Raw genomic sequence first — 27,424 nt, 5'->3', positions numbered from 1 at the left:
TATCTATACTATTTATTTTATTTTGTTAGTATGTTTGGTTTTGTTCTCTGTCTCCCCCTTTTAGACTGTGAGCCCACTGTTGGGTAGGGACTGTCTCTATATGTTGCCAATTTGTACTTCCCAAGCGCTTAGTACAGTGCTCTGCACATAGTAAGCGCTCAATAAATACGATTGATGATGATGATGATGAACTGAGTGAAAAAGGATGCCTGGAGGTGGGGGGCAGTGGGCAGACACCACTCTCCCCCACTCCAGTCCCATCCCATCCATGCCAACCTGTGGCTTTGGTGTTCCCACGCAGAAAATACCCACAAAAGAACCTAGGAACAGAGGTAGTCATGATAGCAGGGAAAAGTTGAAATCAGACCTTTGAGGACCAGACCAGGAAGCATGTCTAATTTTTATTCTTTCCCAGCACTTAGTATAATGTTCTGTACACAGTAGGTGTTTAATAAATATTAGTACTACCAGAAAGCCAGGCTAGGGTGGGGAGATGTTTCGGGTGCAGGGCCAACTTGGCAGGGGCCATCAGGAAGGCACAGGAATGGACAATTAAAAGGCTTGTGGCATGGCAAGACGTGGAGGAGGTGGGGCGGGGTTGAAGATCAGGACATATAAAAAGGCTTATCTAATAGACAGATACTGCCATGCTACTTGCCAGGTAAGAGAATTAGCGAGGCCTAGTAGAAAGAGCACAGGGATCAGAGGACCTGAGTTCTCAATCCAGTTCTGCCATTTGTCTTCTGGGTGACTTTGGGCAAGTCACATAACTTCCCTGTGCTCCATTTACCTCATCTGTAAAACGGGGATTAAGACTGTGAACCTCATATGTGTCCAACCTCATTAGCTTGTATCTACACCATGGCTTAATAAAGTGCCTGGCACATAGTAAGTACTTAACAAATACCATCAAACAGGCTGTTGTGCTCAGGATACTGCATGAGCTCTTTCTCAGTATAAGGAGTTCTGAGAAAACACCCAGGTATCTCAAAGATGCCACCATAATTGTTTGCTTTCGTCAATTGCATTTATTGAGTGCTTACTCTGGGAAGAGCACTGTGCTAAGCACAATATAACAGAGTTGGTAGGCATGTTCTCTGCCCACAAAGAGCTTACGAGGGAAAAGACTTCCTGCAGAAAATATTGTGGCATCTCACTGCTTTGCATTGCCATCCAGAGCCTAGGCAGAATCTTTTCAGACCAGCTACCAAAGAACCAGGAACTTTCTGTCATAGTACCATTCATTCATTCATTCAATCGTATTTATTGAGCACTTACTGTGTGCAGAGCACTGTACTAAGTGCTTGGGAAGTACAAGTTAGCAACATATAGAGACGGTCCCTACCCAACAAATGGTAAAATGGGAATTAAAACTGTGAGCCCCATTTGGGATATGAACTATGTCCAACATGATTAGCTTGTATCTACCCTAATGCTTAGAACAGTGCCTGACAAAGAGAAAGCACTTAAGAAATACCATTTAAAAAATGTTTGACTAAATGAGGGGTTTATCAAGATCCTAAAATAATTCCACAGTGATGTGGCTTACGCATCAAAACTAGAGGGTCTCTATCTGATCTTTTACTCATCACCATCAGAGTAAAGCAAGGGTATGAACTACTGTGATCTTCTCTAATTTATTCCAAGAATGTTAATGGTATTAAGAGCTTATGATGCATTCAGCACTTGCTAGACATTACGGTAATTGCAAAATAAAGACATAGTTCCTGGCTGATGCAGGGCTCATGGTGTAAGTGGGAGGGAGAGCAGGTCTTTTATCCCCATTTTACACAGGAAGAAACTGAGGCACAGAGAAGTTAAATGACTCGAAAGTTTACACAACAGGCAAGATTCAGAGCTGGGACTAGAACCTGGGTTTCCTGACTCCTAGCCTTGTGGTTTTTCCACTAGATCACGTTGCCTCCCACGTTCGTGGATAGAACAGGAAATCTGAAAACCCGTGGGAGAGTAATGATTCCAGCCCCATGTGGAATTATTTCTACTCAAGCTGGGAACATTGTTGGAAGTCCTTGAGTCATTCATACAGGAAATTCTAAACCTGGTGATTCTACTCTGGAAGCACACACCCTAGGAGGCTTACAGATAATTATGAATCACTTCTCCGAAACAGCAAAGCTGTCTGACACAGAGGTGCAATTATTTTGGCTGAAGGATGATTTATGATTCTTTGAGACCCACAGAAGGCTGCTGGCAGACTCCTCTTGGCCTTCAGGATGATGGCAGGGGGCAGAAATGAAGGGATAGAGAAGGCCCAAGCCACACTTAGCTCTGCCCAAGCCAGGCTAGTGATGTAGATGTGGTCAACAATACAAGAACATGGGGACCCCAAGAGCTGCCACATGTAGGGATTACTGACTGTGTGTGTGTTTTGGGGGTGGGAGAGGATGCACGGGAAGCAGGAAGGAGCCACCATTCATTCATTCATTCAATCATATTTATTGAGCGCTTACTGTGTGCAAAGCATTGTACTAAGTGCTTGCACTGTACTGAGCACCATTGGCAGGACAATTCATCTCCATTAGCTCCTTGAGAACAGGGATCATTGTGCCTTTTTACTTTGATTCTGCTATGCACCAAGTACCCTGTTCTGCATGCTCAATAAATATTGTAGAGTGATTTTACACATTCTCCACCACTGCCTCAGCCACCCTACCTTCCAAGCATTCTCTAGGTGAAAGGGAGCATGCAGATTGTGAAATTCCTTGAGGGCAGGGATTGGGTCCACTTCTATGACATTTGTTAAGTGGTTCTCTTGGGCAAAGGACTCTATCAAGTGTCAGAGAAAGATGAAAAAATGCTAATAATTCTGATGCAGTTTCCAAACACATGCGGAAAATACAGAAGCGGTTTACCACTGCCTCTTTCCATGCTGTAAACTTGAGTGTCCACCCTCCACTCTCTCCCTTGCAGCTGTTTGCCCAGCACAGGTGAGTTTGGACCTGTAGCGGAGTGCCTTCCACTCGTTAGCCACTGCCCAAGCTAGGAATGGAATGGATAGGCCTCTGATTCTCTCTCCCGTAGCTGAGACTGCTAGAGTACTGGCAACTTTTCAGGTGCGACCCTGAGAGGGGTGGCCCTAGATAGCCAGACGTTTTTCAGCATTCTTACTGGGCTTTTCCACTTTATGGAATGACCTAGGTGATTCTTCTTCAGAAAGCTTAGATGCCGAAGGGAGTCTTCGGACTTAAACCCAAGACTTTCCCAAGCAGTGCTGTTTCCCCTGTGCCAACGGCAGGGGTATATGATAGTCTTGCTGATAAATTAACAAGAAAAGGAGCTCAGTTTTTAATTTGTATCCCGCTACCGCTCTTCCAGCAAACAACCTTGGCTCTGATGTGAATTCTGGCATAGCTGTATTTTCTTCAGTGTCCCTAGCTGTTTTTGTTTTAATAAAAGAAAATACTAGCCAAACACCCAGAGCATTGTCTCTGTCTCTATAGGGAACTTACATCCTCTGCTAGCTGACACCGCATACTTGATTAATGTCTTTGTTAGGTGGCTTGCTCTGGTATGCTTAGATGGAAGATCTGAAGAAGTTAAAAGTACTGAAAGAGATGAGTCAATTCTGTGTACTTAAAATCAAGGCTAGATAAACTATAACTACTACTGAGAACAAGGCTCTACTCTCCAGATGGCTGCCTTCCTCTGGCTGCTTGTGTGTTGGGTTGCATGTTCTCAGACGTGCCATCTAAGCATATTAGTAGTATAAACAATCCTGTTCATTTATTTGACTCTCAGACACTGAAAAAATATTGATGACTTTAACTCTGAGGAAAAAAAACAATGGGAGAGAAATGAAAATGATGATGATAAATGGAAGCAGCATGGCCTAGAGGAAAGAGCATGGGCCTGGGAATCAGTTGACCTGGGTTCTAATCCCAACTTTGCCATTTTTCTGCTATGTGATTTTGGGCAAGTCACATCTCTGCGCCTCAGTTACCTCATCTGCAAAATGGACATTCAATACCTGTCTCCCTCCTACTTGGACCGTGAGCCTCATTTGGGACCTGAGAGTCTTGTATCTACTCTGTGATTATCTATCCCAGAAATTATACTCTCCCAAGTGCTTAGTATAATGCTCTGCATACAATAAGTGCACAATAAGCACAAAAGTGCACAATAAGTGCGCAGGAAGCAGTGTGGCTTAGTGGAAAGAGCAGAGATCATGGGTTCTAATCCCGGCTCTGTCACTTGTCAGCTGTGTGACTTTGGGCAAGTCAACTTCTCTGTGCCTCAGTTACCTCATCTATTTATTGGGGATTAAGGCTGTGAGCCCCATGTGAGACAGCCTGATCACCTTGTATCTACCCCAGCACTTAGAACAGTGCTTGCTTGGCACATAGTACGCACCTAACAAATGCCATCACGATCAATAAATTTTGATTAATTTGCTTAGTATAATGCTTGGCAGATAGGAAGCCCTTAACAAATACCACAGTCATCTCCTTTATTCTTATTAGCCGAACATGTAGGACTAAACCCCGATCTTTTCATTTTCTGATGAAGTCTTTAGACACGGAAACAAAGTAACCCACCAAAGGCCGACACTCCAGCTGTGCCACAAGGGAGATGGAGCGAACAAGGAAAACACAGACTCTTCAAAATAGCAGTAACTACATAAATAGGCAGCTATTAAGTCCTCTGCATTTAGCAGCATAGAAGAGAAGGGGGAACCAAGGGACTAGAAAAAGACTTCAAATGTAAGCACTTTTTAAGGCAAGCTCTTTTCTCACCCGCATCTGATAGACTCTAAATATTCCCCCAGATCACATTACCCTTCCAGAGTGTTTGCAATAGAACTAAAATCATTGTATCCTTTCCAATGTACTGAGCTGTATAGAGCAAGATTATTTTTCTATCAGTTTGACCAATGCTATATTTCCAATTCCAAACCGTACTTGACAGATTTTTCATTTTAAAATCTCTAACCGCGAGGCATATGCTTCTCGCCACCGCTGTTGCATTATTTTGCTGACACTATGCACTTGCTTTTTTTCCATTTCCCTGAGTTGTTTTTCTCTCTGACCCCCGAGAAGAATAGTTACTGCTCTGGGCTTTTAGCAGAGCAGTTGGTTTTGACACTGCATTCCTGCACTTTGTTCTCTCCCATTTGTTCTGTGATCGCTCTCATACGAGTTCGAACATTTTTCACGGCTATTCTCACTTTTCCCCGCTGCTTATCATAGGCAGATTGAACCGGCTAAATGACTCCATCAAAAAGCCAATTGGTTTATTTGGTTATTCTGTGTAAAGGGCTTGAAGCTCAGGGCCCGTTCAGGTAAGGTATCTTATAGCGTCTTGCTTCTTTGCCTTTATTTCCCATCTCATCTGCTGCTGCTTGTTCATTTTCTTTGAGGTTTTCACAGTCAGGGTGCACATAGTGAAGAGGCTGAGTTCTTTTAGCCTCCCAGGACCTTTGTCCACTGGCCTCTTTTCTCTTCAATGGGGTTTCCTTTTGTCTTTTTCTCTAGCACCTCTAATCCTACCTTCTTTGGTGTTATCTTCCACTCATCTCTCTCATTCAACCCATATATTCAGTCTGTCACCAAATCCTGTCAGTTTCAACCTTCACAACATTGCTAAAATCTGCTCTTTCCCCTCCGTCCACATTGCTACCACGTTATTCCAAGCATTTCTCCTATCCTTCCTTGATTACTGCATCAGCCTACTCACTGACCTTCCTGCCTCCTGCCTCTCCCTACTCCAGTCCGTACCTCACTCTGCTGCCCGGATCATTTTTCTACGGAAATGTTCAGTCCATGTTTCCCCAGTCCTCAAGAGACTCGAGGGTTTGTGGCATCCACCTCCACATCGAACATTGGCTTTGAATCACTCCATCACCTTGCCCCTTCCTATGTTACCTCCCTGATTTCTCACTACAACCAAACCCAAACGCTTTGCTTCTCTGTACCTCAATATTGTTGAACTCACCCACCTCTCACCCACATTCTGCTTCTGGCCTGTAACAAACTCCTCCTTTATATCTGACAGACGATCATTCTCCCCACCTTCAAAGTCTTATTAAAAGCACATCTCCTCCAAGAGGTCTTCCCTGACTAAGCCCTCATTTCCTCTTCTCCAATTCCTTTTGCATCACCCTTCCATGTGGATCTGCATCCTTTATTCACCCTTCCCTCAGTCTCATAGCACTTACGTACATATCTGTAATTTATATGATGTCTCTATCCCCCTCTAGACTATAAGCTCATTGTGGGCAAGGAACGTGTTGACCAATTCTGTTTATTGTACCCTCCCAAGCACTTAGTACCGTGCTCTGCACACAGTAAGCGCTCAATAAATACGACCGATCCTATCCTCTCTAATTCATTTTTTTTCTACCGTTGCTGTTCTCTCTCTTTTTTAAGGGAATTTTCTAAGTGTTTTCTATGTACCAGGCCCCATACAAAGCTCTGGGGTTGATAAAAGTTAATCAAATTTGACACAGTCCATGCCCCAAGTGGGGCTCACAGTCTTAATCCCCATTTTACAGATGAGGTAACTGAGGCACAGAGATGTTAAATGACTTGCCACCTCTCCCCAGAGAACTGTGACTAATTCTTATCAGGCCTCGTTTTGTCAGTTTATGTTTCTAAAGTTAGGAAGAATAGTAATTTGTTATCATTTATCTGGTTTGTATGTTGTTTGGAGATATTCCTCCTCTCTCTCTCAGAGCATTCTGACCATTTCATTGCTCACTGGCTCTTCACTGGAAAAATAAACGGAGATAAAATTCTTGCTTAATTCCCTCCACTACCCTCATTCATTCATTCATTCGATCGTATGTATTAAGCGCTTAGTGTGTGCATAGCACTGTACTAAGTTCATTCATTCATTCAGTCATATTTATTGAGCGCTTACTGTGTGCAGAGCACTGTACTAAGCGCTTGGGAAGTACAAGTTGGCAACATATAGAGACAGTCCCTACCCAACAGTGGGCTCACAGTCTAGAAGGGGGAGAGAGAGAACAAAACAAAACATAGTAACAAAATAAAATAAATAGAATAAATAAGTTCATGGGAAAGTACAATAAAACAATAAACAGTGACATTCCCTTCCCACAATGAGTTGAGAGTCACTCTTGTTATGACCTCCTCCCATCCTCCCCACCCTTCTTTGTAGCACCTTAAAATTCCTACGCACTTATATGCTCATTTATTGGGAATCAGTGTGGTCTGCTGGAAAAAGTGAAGACCTTGGAGTCAGAGGACCTGGGTTCTAATCTCAACTCTGCCAGGTGTCTGCTGTTTGACCTTGGGCAAGTCACTTAACCTCTCTATGTCTCAGTATCCCCATTTTCCTTTCTATTTAGACGGTGAGCCACAGTGTGGGACAGGGAGAGCATCCAACCTGATTAATTTGTTCCTACCCCAGCGCTTAGAAAAGTGTTTGATCCATAATAAGCTCTTAACAAATCCCATAATTAATTTATCTATTAGTGATTTGTTAATCCACTTTTGCTTGTTCTCTGTGTCTGTGCAGTGGGGATTCACTACCTGTTCTCTCCCCTACTTAGAATGTGAGCCCCTTCTGGGATCTGATTATCTTGTATTTACCCCAATACGCAGTACAATGTTTGGCACACAGTAAGCACTAAACAATACCACAATCATTATTGCTATTATCATAATCATTAATAATTATATATACGCTTTTCAAACTATTATGACTAGTAGATGGTAGACTTTAGGAAACTATCATTGAGCCTGGCCGATTTTTGTCACTGAAAGGCAAATCAATCAATCATTGGTATTAATTGAGAGCCAGAGTACTGTAGTAAGCACCTGGGAGAGTACAATACAACAGAGTTGGTAGACGCATTCCCTGTCCACCAGGAGCTTATAGTCTAGAGGGGGAGAATGACAATTAAATAAATTATGGACATGTGCATAAGTGCTGTGGGGCTGAGGGTCCTTAAATGATATAGATCCAAGTGTTTAGGTGACACAGAAGATAGAGGAGATAGTGGAAATGAGGGTTTAGTAGGGGTCGGCCTCTTGGAGGAGATTTAATAAGGCTTTGAAGGTGGGGAGATTAGTGCTTTGTTAATCAATCAATCAATCAATCAATCAACTGTATTTATTGAGTGCTTACTGTGTGCAGAGCACTGTACTAAGCTCTTGGGAAGTACAAGTTGGCAACATATAGAGACAGTCCCTACCCAACAGTGGGCTCACAGTCTAAAATAATAATAATGGCATTTGTTAAGCGCTTACTATGTGCAGATCACTGTTCTAAGCGCTGGGGGTGGATACAAGGTGATCAAGTTGTCCCACGTGGGGAGACAGAGAACGAAACCAAGCATACTAACAAAATAAAATAAATGGAATAGATATGTACAGGCAAAATAAATAAATAGAGTAATAAAGAAGTACAAACATATATACATATATACAGGTGCTGTGGGGAAGGGAAGGAGGTAAGAAGAGGGAGGGAATTCCAGACAGAAGGAGGTTGTGGGAAAGGGGTCGATGACGAGAGAGATGAGACTGAGATACAGTGAATACCCTTCTCTCCTACAGCCCAGCCCGCACACTCCGCTCCTCTGCCACTAACCTCCTCAGTGTGCCTCGTTCTCACCTGTCCCACCCTCGACCTCTGGCCCACCTCCTACCTCTGGCCTGGAATGCCCTCCCTCCTCACATCCACCAAATTAGCTCACTTCCCCCCTTCAAAGCCCTTCTCAAAGCTCATCTCCTCCAGGAGGCCTTCCCAGACTGAGCCCCCCTTTTCCTCTGCTCTTCCTCCCTCCCCATTGCCCCTATTCCCTCCCTTTCTTTCAGTCATTCATTTGTATTTATTTATTCATTCATTCAGTCGTATTTATTAAACACTTACTCTGGGCAGAGCACTGTACTAAGTGCTTGGGAAGTCCAAGTCGGCAACATATAGAGACGGTCCCTACCCAACAATGGGCTCACAGTCTAGAAGGGGGAGACAGACAACAAAACAATTAGACAGGTGTCAATAGCATCAGAATAAACAGAATTATAGCTATATACACATCATTAATCAATCAATCAATCAATCAATCGTATTTATTGAGCACTTACTGTGTGCAGAGCACTGTACTAAGCACTTGGGAAGTACAAGCTGGCAACATATAGAGACAGTCCCTACCCAACAGTGGGCTCACAGTCTAGAAGGGGGAGACAGAGAACAAAACCAAACATACTAACAAAATAAAATAAATAGGATAGGTACAAGTAAAATAAATAAATAAATAGAGTAATAAATATGTACAAACATATATACATATATACAGGTGCTGTGGGGAAGGGAAGGAGGTAAGATCATTAATAAAATAGAGTAATAAATATGTACAAATATACACAAGTGCGGGAAGAGGGTAGGGCAGAGGGAGGGACAGCACTTGTGTATATATGTACATATTTATTATTCTATTTATTTTAGTAATGATGTGTATATATTTATAAATTTATATTGATGCTATTGGCGCCTGTCCACTTGTCTTGTTTTGTTGTCTGTCTCCTCCCTTCTAGACTGTGAGCCCGTTGTTTTGAGATTGTCTCTATTTGTTGCCAAATTGCACTTTTCCAAGCACTTAATATGGTGCTCTGCACACAGAAAGCGCTCAATACATACGGCTGAATGAATGAATAAGTTGGCATTGGAGGAAGGAAGCATGAGGCCCGGGAAATCAGTGAGGTAAAGGAGGAGTTGGGGAGACCAGCGAGGGAACAGAAAGACCCATTCAGTGTATTACGGCGGTATTTATTAAGCTCTTACTATGTAGTAAGCACCAAGATAGATACAAGATCATCAAGTCCCACATGGGGATCGCAGCCTAAGTAGGAGGGAGAACGGGTATTGAATCCCCATTTTTCAGGTCAGGGAACTGAGGCACGGAGAAGTTAAGTGACTTGCCCAAGGTCGCACAGCAGACAAGTGGTGGAACGGAGATTCGAACGCAGATCCTCTGACTCCCATGCTTGGGCTTTTCCCACTAGGCCTTGCTGCTTCTGTAGACACAAACACACACACACTCACACACACACACACACAGTATTGCACATCTGAATCCGTTTAAATCGATTCCTAGAAGAATGCACCAGGAACGGCTGGAACCCCAAGTGGAAAATTGGGTTCTCACCATATCTGGGAGAACTGCCTCTTGGCTCTTGCTGTTTAAATGATTTAAGTCTTGCGCCATCCCTACCCTCCTTTTCCCGAGATGTTTTGGCAGTATATCACTCATTTGTAATTTAAACATCTGGATCTATTTGTTATTTGACAAATGTTTTATGTGTGCACTTTCTGTATGTGCAGATAGATATAATTAGCAGTACTGAAGGCAAGTAGAGGAATAACAAGAGTTTCAATCACTTGCCTGCCACCTAAGTATTTACATAATTTAATCACATAAACTAATTAAATGTCAGGTCATTTGTAATACAGAAATCGCAGTATGGCCATAGGTTACCAGAAGTAGCAATTAGTTATGCATGTATAATCCTGTTAAAATCATATTTGGAAAAAAATAGACATCAAGTTCGTCATTTCTTTGTTCTTAATTACTTTTTTATAGTGTGTTGGAGATTTATAGGCACCATTAAAAGCCTCGTTTTGTGAGTGTGTGTATGTGTGTACTTGTTTTCCCGTGTTTTATTTTGGTTTGTTATATGCCAAAGCACAAATTTCAAATGAATCTATTTGATGGTTGCATGAAAACTAAGTTCTAGAATAAAATAGAGACATAACTATTTTGCACATTGGAACCCCCTGGTAACTTTTGCTTCATAAGTCACGAGCACTCAATACTGTCAGTAAATTTGTTGTTCAAACTAAAAATAATAATCGATGCACTGCTCTGCACATAGTAAGCGCTCAATAAATACAATTGATTGATTGATTGATGCATTTGTTAAGCTCTTACAATGTGCCAAGCATAAGTGCTTAGATAGATGTGAACCCGCTGTTGGGTAGGGACCGTCTCTATATGTTGCCAACTTGTACTTCCCAAGCGCTTAGTCCAGTGCTCTGCACACAGTTAGCGCTCAATAAATACGATTGAATGAATGAATGAACACTGTCCTTGTCCCACATGGGGCTCATTGTTTAAGTAGAAGAGAGAACAGATATTTCTTCCCCATTTTGCAGAGTAAACTTTGGCACTGAAAATTGAAGTGACTTGCCCAGGATTAAGTCAGGCTCTTTGACTCCCAAGTCCATAGTCTTTCTACCAGGCCTTGTTGCTTTATTTAAGAAAATTCAGTTAATTCATTTAACCGTATAGTTCAAAATTCCCTTTGATTTCGCTAGTCTTGCATTTTACAATGGACTCAACTAAAAATACAAATCCCTTGCAAAGCTGAAATATCAGAACAGGATTATAAGTGATCTGCTCACAGTAAATACCACTGATTGATGTCTTACATAAGTAAAATTATATAAATATAATATCGCTACCGTAGCGGGTAGGCTAAAGTGCCAGGTTAGGCTTGTGTGTCTGTCAGTCAGTCATATTTATTGAGCACTTATGTGCTGAGTACTGTACGAAGCGCTTGGGAGAGTACAGTATAACGATACAACAGATACATTTCCTGCCCACAGTGGGTTTACAGAGGGGGAGACAGACACCAATATAAATGAATAAATTACAGATACGTACATCAGTACGTAGATGGGAGTGGGGATGAATAAAAGAAGCAAGGCAGGGTGATGCAGAAGGGAGTTGAAGAAAAGGAAAAGAGGGCTTAAGCAGGGAAGGCCTCTTGGAGAAGAGGTATGGTCAGAAGGATAGCATTAGAGGAGTGAAGTGTGCGGGCCGGATTGTAGTAGGAGATTAGTGAGTTGAGGGAGGAGGGAGCATAGGTGATCCATAGGTGGATGGGCGACCAGTGTGTAGGTTCTTGAGGAGTGGGGAAACATGGCCTGAAGGTTGCCAGGCAGCGGAGTGAAGTATGGACTGGAGTGGGAAGAGACAGGAAGCGGGGAGATCAGCAAGGAGACTGATACAGTAACCAAGGCGGAATAAGATAAGTGATTGGATTAGCATGGGAGCAGTTGGGATGGAGAGGGTGGATTCTAGTGATGTTGTGAAGACTGTGTGAAGACTTCTAGACTGTGAGCCCGTTTTTGGGTAGGGACCGTCTCTATATGTTGCTGACTTGTACTTCCCAAGCGCTTAGTACAGTGCTCTGCACACAGTAAGTGCTCAATAAATACGATTGAATGAATGAATGAATGAAGGTCGAACCAACAGGATTTAGTAAGGGATCGAATATGTGAGTTAAATGAGAGAGAGGAGTCAGGGATACCACCATGTTTTCGGGCTTGTGAGACAGGAAGGATGGCGGTGCCATCTACAGTGAGATCTCCCAGACTGAGCCCCTTCCTTCCTCTCCCCCTTGTCCCCTTCTCCATCACCCCCATCTTACCTCCTTCCCTTCCCCACCGCACCTGTATATATGTTTGTACAGATTTATTACTCTATTTATTTATTTATTTATTTTACTTGTACATATCTATTCTATTTATTTTATTTTGTTAGTATGTTTGGTTTAGTTCTCTGTCTCCCCCTTCTAGACTGTGAGCCCACTGTTGGGTAGGGACTGTTTCTATATGTTGCCAACTTGTACTTCCCAAGTGCTTAGTACAGTGCTCTGCACACAGTAAGCACTCAATAAATACGACTGATTGATTGATTGAAGGAATGAATGAATACTATGTTTTGGTTTGTCGTCTGTCTTCCCCTTCTAGACTGTGAGCCCGTTGTTGGGTAGGGACCGTCTCTAGATGTGGCCGACTTCTACTTCCCAAGTGCTTAGTACAGTGCTTCTGCACACAGTAAGCGCTCAATAAATACGATTGAATGAATGAATGAATAATTAAACTGGCATTAGAGGAGCCAAATGTGCAGACTGGGTTGTAGTAACAAGTAGGAGGGGGCAAGATGATTGAGTGCTTCAAAGTTTAGGGGAAGGAGTTTCTGTTCGATGCAGAGGTGACTGGGCAACGTCTGATGGTACTTGAGGAGTGGAGAAACATACACTGAATGGTTTTGTAGAAAAAACACACACACGTATATATACATATATATAAACAGCGTGGCTCAGTGGAAAGAGCAAGGGCTTGGGAGACAGAGGTCATGGGTTCGAACCCCGGCTCTGCCAACTGTCAGCTGTGCGACTTTGGGCAAGTCACTTCACTTCTCTGGGCCTCAGTTACTTCATCTGTCAAATGGGGATTAAGACTGTGAGCCCCACGTGGCATAACCTGATTACCTTATAATAATAATAATAATGATGATGACATTTGTTAAGCACTTACTATGTGTCAAGCACTGTTCTAAGTGCTGGGGGGATACAAGGTGATCGGGTTGTCCCACGTGGGGCTCACAGTTTTAATCCCCATTTTACAGATAAGGTAACTGAGGCTCAGAGAAGTGAAGTGACTTGCCCAAGGTCACACAGACGGGATTCGAACCCATGACCTCTGACTCCAAAGCCCGTGCTCTTTCCACTGAGCCACGCTGCTTCTCTAAGTCCTCCCCAGCGCTTAGAACAGTGCTTTGCATGCAGTAAGCACTTAACAAATGCCATTATTATTATTATTATTATTATTATTATTATTTATAAATATATGTATATGTAGACCCAGTACAGTGTATACATATAATAGTAAAATGCTTGGTGCACAATTAGCACTTAACAAATACCATTGTAATTGTAGTTGGCACATAGTAATAATAATAATAATCGTGGTATCTAATAATAATAATCTAGACTGTGAGCCCACTGTTGGGTAGGAACCGTCTCTATATGTTGCCAGCTTGTACTTCCCAAGTGCTTAGTACAGTGCTCTGCACACAGTAAGCGCTCAATAAATACGATTGATTGATTGGTATTTGTTAAATGCTTATTATGTGTCAAATACTGCTCTAAGTACTGGGGTCTTGTCTTATGCTGTTGAATCATCTCCGATCCATCGCGACTCCAAGGACACGTCGCTTTCGGAATGCCCTGCCTCCATCTGAAGTTGTTCTGATCCTAGATCCCTAGGGTTTTCTTGGTAAAATAAAGAAGTGGTTTGCTATCCTCCCGTGCAGTAAATGTGAGTCTCTGCCCTCAACTCCAATACTGCTGTTGCCCAGCACAGGTGAGTTTTGATTTCCTTCTACTTGCTAGCCACTGGCCAAGCTAGGAATGGAATGGGTAGGTTGACTCGCCCTCCTGTAGTCGCGACTGGTAGAGTATTGGAAATTCTCCAGTTGTGATCCTGAGAGGGGAAGTACTAGGGTAGATACAAGATAATCGTGTCAGACACAGTCCCTGCCTCACCTGGGGCCCACAATCTAAAAGGGAGGGAGAACGGAGATCGAATCCCCATGTTACAGATGAGAAAACTGAGGTATAGACAAGTAACTTGCCTAAGGGCACACAGCAGGCAATGGTGGAGCCACAATTAGAACCCACGTCTTCTGACTCCCAAGGTCCCTGCTCTTTCCACTAATAATAATAATGATAGTATTTATTAAGCGCTTACTATGCGCAAAGCACTGTTCTAAGCGCTGGGGAGGTTACAAGGTGATCAGGTTGTCCCACAGGGGGCTCACAGTTTTAATCCTCATTTTCCAGATGAGGGAACTGAGGCCCAGAGAAGTTAAGTGACTTGCCCAAAGTCACCCAGCTGACAAGTGGTGGAGGTCATGACTCCTCCTCCTAGCATGACTAGGTCATGCTGCTTCTCTAAATAAGTACTTAAATGCTATTATTAGTGGTAGTAGTAGTAGTACAAGAATAATAATCAAAGTAGGGATAATAATAATAATAATAATAATGGGAGTTATTAAGCACTTACTATGTGCAGAACCCTAGTCTTCTGACTTCCAAGGTCCCTGCTCTTTCCAGTAGGTCATGCTGCTTCTCTAAATAAGTACTTAAGTGCTATTATTATTATTAGTAGTAGTAGTAGTACAAGAATAATAATCAAAGTAGGAATAATAATAATAATAATAATAATAATAATAACGGGAGTTATTAAGCACTTACTATGTGCAGAACCCAAGTCTTCTGACTCCCAAGGTCCCTGCTCTTTCCACTAGGTCATGTTGCTTCTCTAAATAAGTACTTAAATGCTATTATTATTATTATTAGTAGTAGTACAAGAATAATAATCAAAGTAGGGATGATAATAATAATAATAATAATAATAATAATAATAATAATAATAATAATGGGATTATTAAGCACTTACTATGTGCAGAACCCAAGTCTTCTGACTCCCAAGGTCCCTGCTCTTTCCTCTAGGTCATGCTGCTTCTCTAAATAAGTACTTAAATGCTATTATTAGTAGTAGTAGTAGTACAAGAATAATAATCAAAGTAGGGATAATAATAATAATAATGATGGCATTTATTAAGCGCTTACTATGTGCAAGGCAAGACACAAAGAGGACAGTAATAATGAGATCAGGAGACAATGAGTGAATTGTGAAAATAGTGACAATTGTGGCGGGGACGGGGGTGTGTGTGTATAAAGAGTGAAAGATGTTTTGCAGATCTTCCTGTTCTTCAGAAATCTCCACTGGTTGCCCAACTCTTTCTTCATCAAATGGGAACTATTGGCATTTGCTTTAAAGCATTCAGCATTCTTTCACTTCAATTTATCCACTCCCTACTCCCACAACACCCCAGCTTGCCCTCTCCATTCCTTTCATTCATTCATTCATTCATTCATTCATTCATTCATTCATTCATTCATTCAATCATATTTATTGAGTGCTTTCTGTGCTTTTTGAGTTGGTAACATTTTATGTGTGTGTGTGGGTGTGTGGGGGTGTGGGGGTGTATTCATTCATTCAATCATATTTATTGAGCGCTAACTGTGTGCAGAGCACTGTACTAAGCGCTTGGGAAGTACAAGTTGGCAACGTATAGAGACGGTCCCTACCTAACAACAGGCTCACAGTCTAGAAAGGGGAGACAGGCAACAAAACAAACCATGTGGACAAATGTCAAGTCGTCAGAACAAATAGAATTAAAGCTAGATGCACATCATTAACAAAATAAATAGAATAGTAAATATGTATAAGTAAAATAAATAGAGTAATAAGTCTGTACAAACATATATACGGGTCCTGTGGGGAGGGGAAGGAGGTAGGGCAGGGCGATGGGGAGGAGGAGAGGAAAGAGAGGGCTGCGTCTCATCCTGTTGCTGACTTCTTATTCATGTCCCCCCTTTTTTATTCATGGCATTCTGTAGCACTTTTGCATATCATTTATATGTGCTTAATACTTCCTATTATCTGTAATATATTTAAGGGTCTATGTCCCCCACTAGATTGCAAAGTCATATATGTCATGAAGACTAAATTCATGGTATTTTCCCAATTGCTAAGTACAGTGATCTGCTCAATAAATAATAATAATAATAATGATGGCATTTGTTAAGCGCTTACTATGTGCAAAGCATGATATTGGTTGGTTGAGAATGTGTGTAGGAACTTAGTACCTTTCATTCCTGAAGATGATTTTACTGGATCTAGATGAGGGTGTAGCTAAAAGTGTAAATAGGTTCAAAATGAATAATTACAAAAAAATCATGGATAAGCAGTCGCTTTGAGGTACTGAAGGGCAAATTAGGGATGCAGAGGCCAAAGTTAGGGATGTTGACACTTTCCTAAACATTGGCATCAATATGATGTAAGGCAGTTTTGCTACTTCTGTTGGAGACAGCATATTAGGCTAATTGGATCATTGTTCTGGCCCAGTCATGATATCCCTTGTGTGCATATTTGTGTGCTGATTTGCTGGTTTTGCCTCCCCCAAGTCTGCTTCTCCTTCACATTACTTGAGATTGTGATTATTTATGTCCTTATGAAATATTTGTTTTGCCCTTCTTGCCTGAGTATGCTAGCATTCAGTTCACCATGCAGGAGCTGCTTGGAAATCCTGCTGCACATTTTTCTTCACACGTATTTGGGTGAGGAATTAGGAAATCTTAATCAGTTGGAATTTCCATTTTTACCTGAAATTGCCTTTTAGTTCAAAAGTGGTCCGGGAAATACTGTGGTCCAGTGTTTAATTTTATAAGGAGTGAATTGAAATCAATAATGCAGGCGTTTGGTGTTCAAACCCATTTTATGGTCTTGAGAATTATTAGAAAAATCTGAAAACATGATTTGCTTACTGACTTTCTGTACCTCGATCACGTCTATCCTGCCACAGAGCCTTTGCTCAAGATCTCCCGCAGTCCTGGAACTCCCTCCTCCTAATCTGGCGATCCACCACTCTTCCCCACTTAAACCCTCCTAAAATCACATCTCCTTCAATCAATCAATCAATCCATCAATCAATCGTATTTATTGAGCGCTTACTGTGTGCAGAGCACTGTACTAAGAGCTTGGGAAGTACAAGTTGGCAACATATAGAGACAGTCCCTACCCAACAGTGGGCTCACAGTCTAGAAGGGGGAGACAGAGAACAAAACCAAACATACTAACAAAATAAAATAAATAGAATAGATATGTACAAGTGAAATAAATCAATACAGTAATAAATATGTACAAACAGAGGCCTTCCCTTACAAAGCCCTCATTTCCCCTACTAATTAAGTGGGTGGGACCTAAATGCATCGGTGAATCAGTAGGAAGGAAAACAGGGCAGGGTTGGAGTTGTGATCTTACTTAGGGATTGCTTCCTGGAGGAGATATGCTTTTTGTAGGGACTTTGAAGATGGGGAGACGTCTGATTTGCCAAATATATAGGGGGAGGGAGCTCCAAGCAGGAGGGAGGCTGTGAGCAACTGGTTGATGACCAGGAGTGAGGGACAGTATGTAGGTTGGTATTAGAAGAGTGAAGGGTGCAGACTGGCTTGTAGTGGGAGAGGAGTCAGGATGAATAGAGGGGAGAAAGCAGATTGAATCCAGTAGTTTCTTCTTGATGCTGAGGTGGATGGGCATCTATTGAAGCTATTTGAAGGGTGGGAAGACAGCCACAGAATGATGTTTTAGAGAACTGATCCAGGCAGTGGAGTGAAATATGGACTGGAGAGGCTGGAGGCAGGAGGGTTATTGAAGAAGGCTAATATAATAGCAGAGACAGGATATGGTAGTTCATTGAGAACTAATTTTCCTTGGTGCCCTTAAAATCCCCCACTATTCTGCTCTGGCAGTATTTCACTGATGCCTTCATCTATTGATCTTAATCTACCTGTGTTTTTTCTCACACTATGCCCTCTTTCTAGAGCACTCCCTCTCTCCATCCAACCCAGCACCTCCCTTACAACATCAAAATGTTTCAGGCAGCGCATTACCTTCCATCCAAGCCTTCACAAACGGGCAGTCTGGTTGAAAGTTCCTCTCCATCCCGATAGTACAAAGGTCTAAGGGTAGCCTAGGAAACAGGGAAGGGGAAGGAGAAGCACAGAGAGGAAATGATGCTTTTCTATTTTTCTTTCGGTCTCTAGTTACATGTCAGATTTCCATTCTTAAGTGGTGCTAGTGTCCCCACCGTCCCCTTAACCCACCAGTTCTCCTTACTTATTCCCACTCAGGAAGCTTCTATTCCCACATCACTTTGCAGTGTAGTTTTCACACTCTATTTCACAAACAACATGCATCCCTGACACTACCACTTCTATATAATGCGGCTATTAATTCTATCCATTTGTTAGTATTAGAACAGCTGTGTTAGTGCAGACAACTGTGTGGCCTCTTAGGCATTTACCCTGTCTTCATTAGCATTGTCTTCTGTAGATTTTAAATTCCTGGAGGGCAAGGAGAGTGCCTGCTTATTGGGATGTTACGGGACCCAATATTACCGTGTGCATTGGATCACAGTAATAATTTAATGAAGATGATGATTTTGATGAAAATGCACTATGTTGTTGGTTTAAGGGTGCCAAAAGGTGGGTATGTGTTATTCAGCAGGATTCTATCCCCAGGAGAAGGTAAGGACACGACACCATTTATCAAAAATGTATAAGGCAGTCGATTAATTTGAATAAAATGTTATCTTCTCGAATTTGAACTGAAGACAGACCCTGGGAGGAGCAAGGGCTTGGGGATAGGCAGGTTTTAGGGGTATTTCACCAGCAGCAGGTAGACAACTCCTAGATTTCCTGGGCAGTGGAATGTGGCGGGGGTTTGGTGGGGCGGGGGGGACGACATGCGGGGGTAACTGGGAGGGAAACATGGTACCTCTGATCTGGAAGTGAACAGGGAACAGCCAAGGACTCACTCTGTCCAGGGCTTCTGTTGCATGGCACATTCTAGCCATTTCCATCTGGCCAATTCACTCCTGTTTCTGGGCTACAGGACTTTGACTAGCAGCAGGCTAAACAGGCCAATCAATCAATCAATCAATCGTAATTATTGAGCGCTTATTGTGTGCAGAGCACTGTACTAAGCGCTTGGGAAGTACAAGTTGGCAACATAAAGAGACAGTCCCTACCCAACAGTGGGGTCACAGCCTAGAAGGGGGAGACAGAGAACAAAACCAAACCTATTAACAAAATAAAATAAATAGAATAGATATGTACAAGTAAAATAAAGGTAGCAGCCTGATCAGGTCAGGGGATGGGAAGAGATCAGGGTGGTTTTGACTGAGATAGCCTCCAGATTTCTAGCCAAAGAGGTTTGGACCCGTGGACCATGTGGAACCCAAACCAGTCTTCCGTGGTACTCTTTTAAATCCAAATTGAACACTCAGGATCATACTAGAAACTGACACTGGCCAGAGAGTTTTAGGTTTAGTTCCCCCAAGGCTGTCGGGCAGTTGGCTAGCCTGTAGTTTCAAGGAGATACTAAGGATATGGCAGTGTGGGTGGGATTGCTGGGTCCACCACCATCGATTCACTCATGCAGGCTTCCATATAATGTCTCTGCCTCAGTTTCCCCTTTAATAATAATAATGATGGCATGTATTAAGCACTTACTATGTGCAAATCATTGTTCTAAACACTGGGGAGGTTACAAGGTGATCAGGTTGTCCCATGGGGGGTTTCGCAGTCTTAATCTAGTCTGTGAGCCCACTGTTGGGTAGGGACTGTCTCTATATGTTGCCAACTTGTACTTCTCAAGCGCTTAGTACTGTGCTCTGCACACAGTAAGCGCTCAGTAAATACGATTGATTGATTAATCCTCATTTTATGGTTGTACATATTTATTACTCTATTTATTTATTTATTTATTTATTTTACTTGTACATTTCTATCCTACTTATTTTATTTTGTTGGTATGTTTGGTTCTGTTCTCTGCCTCCCCCTTTTAGACTGTGAGCCCACTGTTGGGTAGGGACTGTCTCTATGTGATGCCAATCTGTACTTCCCAAGCGCTTAGTACAGTGCTCTGCACATAGTAAGCGCTCAATAAATACGATTGATTGATTGATTGATTGATTTTACAGATGAGGGAACTGAGGCCCAGAGATGTTAAGTGACTTGCCCAAACTCACACAGCTGACAATTGGCAGAGCCAGGATTTGAACCCATGACCTCTTACTCCAAAGCCCGGGCTCTTTCCACTGAGCCATGCTGCTTCCCTTTAGAAAGGAGACAGTGAAGTCAATCTCGCAACAACCTCTAAGAGATATTGTCAATATTGATGTCTCCAAGGTGCTCAAAGGAGGATATGAAATGAAAATCTCACCAAAGAGTAATTATAAAATAGACCGAGATGTTAGCATCCTTCTGAGGGAAGCAGGTCTTAAGGTCATTTAGTGAGCATAAAATGATCGGACCCTGAAGCGGAAAAAATGTGGCTTATTTGGGTGTGTTAGCAAGCTGTCTGGCTTCATGCCTTCTGACACATTTTTCAGCTAGGGATCCAAATGCACTTCACGGACATCATGCAGATTTATTTTTGTGACACTCCGTGGGAGACATAGGGGCTGTAAAGCAATGAATACATTACAGTTATCCATGGTTACGTAGTTTTTCCTCTATGACAATTACAGTGCCAGTAATCATTCACTATTACATGTCATTGAACCATAGCTGATTTCAAGTTACTAATTTATCTTCACCACTTATGATCTCTGTAAGGAAGAATGGGCTATTGCTTTATTAAAGGTATCAATCACTTGTTTTTCTGATACTATCATCCTCATCCTAACCCTACTGGATTACTGCATCAGCCTCCTTTCTGATCTCCCATCCTCCTGTCTCTCCTGGCTTCAGTCCCAGATTATCTTTTACAGTGGAAGAAACTGAGGCACAGAAGTTAAGTGACATGTCCAAGGTCACACAGCAGGCAATTGACAGAGTGGGGATTAGAACCCAGGTCCTCCGACTCCGAGGCCTGAGCTCTTGCCACTAAGCCATGCTGCATCTCCTTCAGTGGGGGGCAGTGACCCTGGCCCTCGGCCCCCACAGGAATCCACGCACCTCGGATGAGAGCTGCCCTCCAAGCCCTCGAGTTGCCCCCATCGTTCCGGCCCACCCTGTGGATTCCCCTCAGCGGCGCTTCCCATTCCCAGCTTCCAAGCCCCCTACTGATCTGATGCCTCCCCTCAGCAGAGATGGATCCCCCATGGCCTGGGGGAGACTCCCCATCCTGGAGAGAGGCTCATGTAGTACTCTCCCGAGTAATAGTCCCCAGGTCTACAGCACAGGATGGCGGCATCCCCAATCCCAACTCATCTGCTCCGGAGCCCCGGCCTGTCTCTGATGGGAAGATGGGAGGGCCGTCGGCCAGAAACTCAGTGTGGACGCCGCTAGAGAGGAACTCAGGAAGACGGGCCCAGAAACCGATGTTCTGTTTTGGCCCGACTGTGCCCATGGCAGAGCCTTCTGCTGACACCCAGCCCAGTCCACGCTGCAGGGCCCCACCCTCCACACCGCCTCCGAGGATCGCCCACCCCGGCCCAGGGATACAAAGAGAGGAACTGTCATATTAGTCTCTGTGGGAGGATGTTGGCGAGGGATGTCTATTTTTGATTCCTGACCTGGCTAAGCTCAAGATAAAGCCGTTGAGTGCATTTCCCAAAGTTGTATGACAAACCAGTCTTCACCTTGGGGAGTGAGAGAGAAGAGCATGTTCCCCTTCATGTCTCAGCCCATCTGTTTTGTATTTTTTTTTATTTGTTTTAATGGCATTTGTTAAGAACTTGCTGTGTAACAAGCACTGAACTAAGCACTGGGATAGACACAAGGTAATCAGGTGGGACACGGTCCCTGTCCCGCACAAGGCTCACATCTAAGTAGGAGTGATAACAGGTATTGAATCCTTATTTTACAGATGAGGAAACCTTAGCACAGAGAAGACAAGTGACTTGCCCAGTGTCACACAGCAGGGAAGTGGCAGAAATGGGCTTAAAACCCAGGTCCTGTGTCTGCCAGGCCCAAGCTCTTTCCACTAGGCTGTTGGTACAAGGGAAAAGGTCACTGGCTGGAGAGTTGGGAAACCGGGTTCATGGTCCTGGTTCAGCCCGTACCTGCCTAACAAGGATGAGTCTAACGTGAGCACTTTGCAATGGGCAGCACCCTTGCCAAGCCACTCACTCTTAGCACGCCGTGCCCTAGTGAGAACCTGACTGGAAAGGAGGAGAGCACGTGAATTGCAATGTATAACCCAGTAGCACTTGAATCAATTCGTCTGCATAAGTTACGCGCCATGTGCCGAGCGCTGTTCTAAGCGCCGGGGCAATAATAATAACAATAATGACGGCATTTATTTATTAGAAGCAGCGTGGCTCAGTGGCTCATAAGTTCTCCATCTTGGAGTCTCATTCATTCAGTCAGTCATATTTATTGAGCACTCACTGTGTGCAGAGCACTGTACTAAGTGCTTGGGAAGTACAAATCGGCGACATATAGAGACGGTCCCTACCCAACGACGGGCTCTCTGTCTAGACAACGGGCTCACAGTCTAGATGACCGAGGCCTCTCTGTCGTTCCCGACGGGAGACTCCATTCCTCCATTTCTTAGTCTGTTGATGATCAACTTGGATTAACTTGGAGGATTGTTCTAGAGTGACCAGAAATAATGAAGCCTGGAGTCAGTCCACGAACACTGGTAGGGACCCAGATATGACTGACACACAGAGGCTTTACAGTCTTTTGGAGCAATCGAATATATTAAATAATAAGCTTCGGAACGTCCTCTTCACACTGATATTTACAAATATCCTGTGAAGAAATGAGAAATTTGCTTCTAACAAAGAGATTTTTGCATTTGTTCAACTTGTTCGTAGAGAAGGATATCTCATTTTACAATACTTTGAAGAGCTGTTTATTGTCTTCTGTCTTGGATTAACATTCAGGGAAAATATTGGACTTGATTGTCTACATAAGTTATTTGCTGAGATGGCCTATTTCCTTTTGGCCTCTGAGCTTCATACAGATCTGAAGCAGCTTATGGTGTAATGATTTGACTGAAGGTAGGCCTGGCCTGAAATATTAGATCATGAAGCATCCAAATAGGTCACTCCTGCAAGAGAGAAGGTGTGCGGGAAAGCATTGTCTGGGAATGTGTTGTTTTAACTTTACTTCCTCTGCCTCCAAACTTGACCTTTGCATTGCCAAACCAAGGCTCTTGAAGCCTCCAGAAGGGAGCATTTAATTGAAGGGTTGACAGCTCTCTCAGGAAAGGATTCTCTCTTTTGAGAACGAGTCACAATGCTGTACTTCTATATTTCTGCTTACAGATTGAAATAATAATGATGGTATTTGTTAAGCACTTATTATGTGCCAAACACTGTTCTAAGCGCTGGGGTAGATGAAAGGTAATCATGTTGTCCTACATGGGGCTCACAGTCTTCACCCCCATTTTACTGATGAGACACCTGAGGCACAGAGAAGTTAAGTTACCTGCCCAAGGTCACACAGCAGACAAGTGGCAGAGCCGGGATTAGAACTCATGACCTCTGACTCCCAAGCTCGGGCTCTTTCCACTAAGCCATGCTGCTTAGGATTCACCATTAGCATTTGAGAGGAGAATTAAGGTCTCTTATGGCAGGTTTCACAGAGGGACTATTTTTCCTCATCTTTTTGATAGGAAAGGAGAAAAAAAATAGCTTGGGATCCTGGCAATTACCACCTAGTAAAGCCTCGCTTCAAATTCTATTAAAGTAATGGAGCCAATATTAAGAGAATAAATCTGTTAGTGCCTTGAGCATAACAGAACCATTAGCAATAAACAGCCTGGGTATAGAAAGAGCAAATTGTGCCAGACAGGCTTGGTCACAGTCTTCCAATCAAATTACAAATCTAGTGACTGAAAGGAAGAAGTAGGTGTAATGTATTTGGCCTGCAGCACGTCGGTATGGTTTACCTGAACCTCAAGTCCATAAAGTTGGAAATTTGTGGAGAAAGGCATTTCGGGGGAATCACCTGTGACGTTACCATGGTAGGGACCTTGGGGAAAGTGGAAACTGTTCAAGTGCTGAAGGTTTGACTTGCTAAACTCCAGCACCCACATGCTTGAGCAGGAAGCTTGAATCTGTTTCCAAAGACAAAGTTCATTCGTCATTCTCAGGACACTCCCTTCCCCTCACCTCGTAAAGGTCATGGATCCTTTTCCCCTCTGTGACGGAGGAGGTTGCGTTCGCAGGAGACAATTGGAGGTTGAAGGGGTAAGGAGAGAACAGACTGCCCTCCGGTTGACCTTCCGACTGGCTAGGGCACTCGGCTCCGAGGTGAAACTTGGGTGGGATGAACAAACAATTATCCCCGAGGCAGCCCAACGTAGGGCCCAACCAGTGACCCGGACCACTCAAACCTGTTAATTATGTTGGCATTTGTTAAGCGCTTACCATGTGCAAAGCACTGTTCTAAGCGCTGGGGGGGATACAAGGTGATCAGGTTGTCCCACGTGGGGCTCACACTCTTAATCCCCATTTTACAGATAAAAATAATAATAACGATAATGGCATTTATTAAGCGCTTACTATGTGCAAAGCACTGTTCTAAGTGCTGGGGGGGATACAAGGTGATCAGGTTGTCCCACGTGAGGCTCAGTTTTAATTCCCATTTTACAGATAAAAATAATAATAATGATAATGGCATTTATTAAGCACTTACTATGTGCAAAGCACTGTTCTAAGTGCTGGGGAGGTTACAAGGTGATCAGGTTGTCCCATGTGAGGCTCAGTCTTAATCCCCATTTTACCGATGAGGTAACTGAGGCTCAGAGAAGTTAAATGACTTGCCCAACGTAGGGCCCAACCAGTGACCAGGACCGCTCAAACCCGTTAATAATGTTGGCATTTGTTAAGCGCTTACTATGTGCAAAGCACTGTTCTAAGCGCTGGGGGGGATACAAGGTGATCAGGTTGTCCCACGTGGGGCTCACAGTCTTAATCCCCATTTTACAGATTAAAATAATAATAATAATAATGGCATTTATTAAGCTCTTACTATGTGCAAAGCACTGTTCTAAGCGCTGGGGGCGATACAAGGTGATCAGGTTGTCCCACGTGAGGCTCATTTTAAATCCCCATTTTACAGATGAGGTAACTGAGGCTCAGAGAAGTTAAATGACTTGCCCAAGGTCACACAGCAGACATGTGGCGGACCCAGGATTAGAACCCATGACCTCTGACTCCCAAGCCCATGCTCTTTCCACTGAGCCATGCTGCTTCTCACTTAGAGAAGACCCAGAAAGACAAAATCAAAGGATATTCCGGAATTCCTTAGATTCAGTAGTTGGGCGGCTCCAGAAAGTCCATGAAAAAACAGGTTTGTTTGCATAAGCACCCGTGTTCCCTCCTTCCCACAGTTGCAGATGTCCCGGTGGCATCAAAGTGGGCAATATAAACTTTATCTAAGACGAAGCTGTCTAGTGGTGTTCTGCTCCTCAATATTTTTGTTTGTTTCTATCTAAAAGAAAGGCAGATTGGAGTTGTTGTTTAACGTAAAATGGATTAAACTGCTTCATGGAGGAAGCATAAAAATTGTAAGTTTGGAAATCACTAGGAAAGGGGAGCTTTAGTGATTGGGAACAACTGGACTTTAACCTCACTGCGGGCAGGAAAAATGTCTACCAACTCTGTTGTAATCTCCCAAGAGCTTAGTACAGTGTTCTGCACACATTAAGCACTCAGTAAATATCATTAATAATTTAATCACACTCTAAGATATTTTATTTTGAATCTACTGGGCGTATTTAAGATATCAAAAGGAACGGAGGTCTGTAAAGCGATTGAAATGGCAAACATCAACAATTCGTTGTCCCGAATGATGTAGGTGCTCATCTGTCTGAAGGCTCTGTGTAGAAGCAGCGTGGCTCAGTGGAAAGAGCCCGGGCTTTGGAGTCAGAGGTCATGGGTTCAAATCCAGGCTCCGCCAATTGTCAGCTGTGTGACTTTGGGCAACTCACTTAACTTCTCTGTACTTCAGTTTCCTCATCTGTAAAATGGGGATTAAAACTGTGAGAACCCTGTGGGACAACGTGATCACCTTGTAACCTCCCCAGCGCTTAGAACAGTGCTTTGCACATAGTAAGCGCTTAACAAACACCATTATTATTATTATCTCCTGGGCATTTATGAACACCCCCTCAAAGTGTAGAGCACTGTACTAAGCAGTTTTTTCCTCAAGATAATCACTGTCACTTGAGCTAATCAAACCAATCGAGGTTTATTTTTTTTCCCTGTATTTGCTTTCCAGTCCATAACTGTGGGAGTTAAATCAAATTATTACATCAAGATCCTTGAGGGCAGGAGTCCTGTCAATTTACACAGTTTCACTCTCCCAAGCTTTTATTATAGAGCTCTCTCTGCACAGAATAAACACTTAACAAACAGCATTAAGTAATAATAGTAATAATCACATTTAAGCGCTTACTAAGTGTAAATCACTTTTCTAAGTGCTGGGGTAGGTACAAGTTAATCAGCTCTGTCACAGTCCCAGTGCCAGATGGGGTTCATCAGTCTAAGTAGAAGGGAATACAAGTATTTAATCCTTTTTGAAAACTGAGGCACAGAGAAGTCGTGACTTGCCCAAGGTCACTCAGCAGGCAAGTGGCAGAGCGGGGACTAGAACCTAAGTCCTTTGACTCCCGGGTCGCTATTGTTTTCCACTAGGCCGCAGTGCTTCTGATCAATTCCCCCGAGAAATCTTGGGCCAGTCATTGAGGATGTGATTTCTTTCTCTTCTTTTTTAATACTAACATGTGTGCCTGGCTTTGCAAATTACATCTAGCTAGCTCCTTCTGCTATTGGTGAAATAGTGATATGCTACGGGGTTCAGAGGCACAAACCCGCGGAGAGGCTCACCAGGCTTTCTAAACCGCAGCAATTTTCACCCCAAAAAGGAAAAGCCTCGTTATATGGCCGCAAATTACAGATATATGAAAATGTTTGTGTCTCAGAAACTTATTTTTGAAGCTGTGGTCATGTCTTCGCATTTTTGTGGTGGTTACTCATTGGTGTGCTTAATGTCCTATTGAGGCTTTATAATTTGTTGATTCTATATCACTTTCCCATTCTCTATTCTATTCT

The 27,424-nt window shown here is 43.0% G+C and overlaps 1 protein-coding gene across 4 annotated transcripts in view; it reads left to right on the top strand.

Annotated features, from left to right (window-relative positions):
- Positions 1-27,424, top strand: part of RBMS3 (RNA binding motif single stranded interacting protein 3) — a 1,223,284-nt gene that overhangs the window by 299,886 nt on the left and 895,974 nt on the right. The gene's annotated exons all lie outside the window — the stretch shown is intronic.

Source organism: Tachyglossus aculeatus, chromosome 2 (assembly GCF_015852505.1).
Source record: "Tachyglossus aculeatus isolate mTacAcu1 chromosome 2, mTacAcu1.pri, whole genome shotgun sequence".
Classification (NCBI taxonomy): domain Eukaryota; kingdom Metazoa; phylum Chordata; class Mammalia; order Monotremata; family Tachyglossidae; genus Tachyglossus; species Tachyglossus aculeatus.
Note: the sequence above shows the minus strand (reverse complement) of the source record. Positions and strands in the feature narration are given on the sequence as shown.